The 1455-nt window shown below is 49.6% G+C and overlaps 1 protein-coding gene across 1 annotated transcript in view; it reads right to left on the bottom strand.

Moving 5' to 3' along the window:
* The window catches only part of EEFSEC (eukaryotic elongation factor, selenocysteine-tRNA specific), a 118191-nt gene extending 116742 nt beyond the window's left edge, over positions 1-1449 (bottom strand). The window contains exon 1 of the mRNA XM_031555571.1: positions 1388-1449. The gene's annotated coding sequence lies outside the window, so the exon portion shown is untranslated. The remainder of the gene's footprint in view (positions 1-1387) is intronic.
* Positions 1450-1455: the final 6 nt, after the last annotated feature.

A 1455-nucleotide genomic window follows, 5' to 3' on the forward strand; every position in this document is an offset into this window, starting at 1 on the left:
AAAAAAAAAAAGATGTATTAAACAACACCCCAAACAAGCGATAACAAAAGCTATTTTTCCCCAAGCTTTCAAAGACCTCTTCACAAGGAAAGTTTAGCCCTCAGAGCAGTTGTTTCCTGAAGAAAGGAATGCCTGTCTACCAGTCATTCTGTCAGTCCATCCAAGAAAAGCTACCATTTGCCAAAATACACTTTGTTCATCAGAAGATAATCAGGTGCTTACAAGCACTTAAGATTGGTAACTGATTGTAAAGCACAAAAGACGACCGCAGATCTCTGGAATTCAGCACTGAGCCACTCCTCCCTTGCAGCCACAGAGCACACATTACTGACGCTGCTGCAGAAATCAAGAAATGAATGAAATGTTTATTGTTCTATCCAAAAGAAATGCAAACAGTACCGTGTTATCACTGCTAACACCACTCACACGTCTGCTCTGACAGGGTTAGTTCATACACCAAGAGGAGAGAACAAGTCAGAACCTCAGTCCAGCTGCCAATAAACACACACTGCAATTGCAGAACTACCTCCTCCTTGGTACTAAGGGGACACTAGCAAGAAAATGCATGGGAAATAAATTTTCAGAACTTCTTTAACTGACCAACCTGTGGCTACTCTACATTCCCTGTGACTGCAGTTCCTGCTGTACCTTTGGGCACAGGATCACTGAACCACTAAGGTTGGAAAAGACCACTAAGATCACTTAAGTCCAGCTGTCAGCCCACCTGAACCTCCCACGGAGCATCTAGATGACACTCATTACCACTTGTCCTGCTGCTAGTTACCTGTGAGGCTCATACCCGGCACTAAGGAAACACCAGCACAGAAGATGCATGGGAAATGACTTTTCAGAAGTCTCTGTACTTCAGCTGACCAACCTGTGCCTACTTCACACTGCCTGCAGCCACTATCCTTGCTGTGCCCGTAGCCACGCACAGCCACCTCCCAGCTTTGGGCAAGACACACAAGAGCAGGTCCTATTTTTCATCAAACAATGTGAACTTGCCTTAAACGAGCTCTAAAGCAAGCCAGAATCAACTCCACGTATCATATACAAAGTCTGAAGTGGAGCAAGTTCTACTTAACACTTCCAGCGCTCCTGTGTCAGAGCTCAGAGGAGAAGAGCTCGCCATGTGCACGTCCAGCAGGTGCAGCACAGCTCCAACCACAGGGCGCAGCACACTGCGGCACGGGGAAAAGCAGCAGCTGCCCTTACAAACTGCAGGCGGGGTCTCACACACACAGGCAGGAAAACTTTCGTTCCAGCGATGTGAGCAGAGCCGGCCCGAAGGAAGTCGCGCTTATCTGCGAGCGTAGCGTTAATCTAAGGGGCGACGGGGGGCGGTGGGGGCAGCCCCGAGTCCCACCCTTAGCGGGGAGCCCCTTACCGCCGATGATGGTGCGGATGAGGGAGGCGTGCCCCGGGCAGTCGACCAACGTGAACTGCAGCTCGCCG

The sequence above is a fragment of the Meleagris gallopavo genome, chromosome 14, assembly GCF_000146605.3.
Source record: "Meleagris gallopavo isolate NT-WF06-2002-E0010 breed Aviagen turkey brand Nicholas breeding stock chromosome 14, Turkey_5.1, whole genome shotgun sequence".
Classification (NCBI taxonomy): domain Eukaryota; kingdom Metazoa; phylum Chordata; class Aves; order Galliformes; family Phasianidae; genus Meleagris; species Meleagris gallopavo.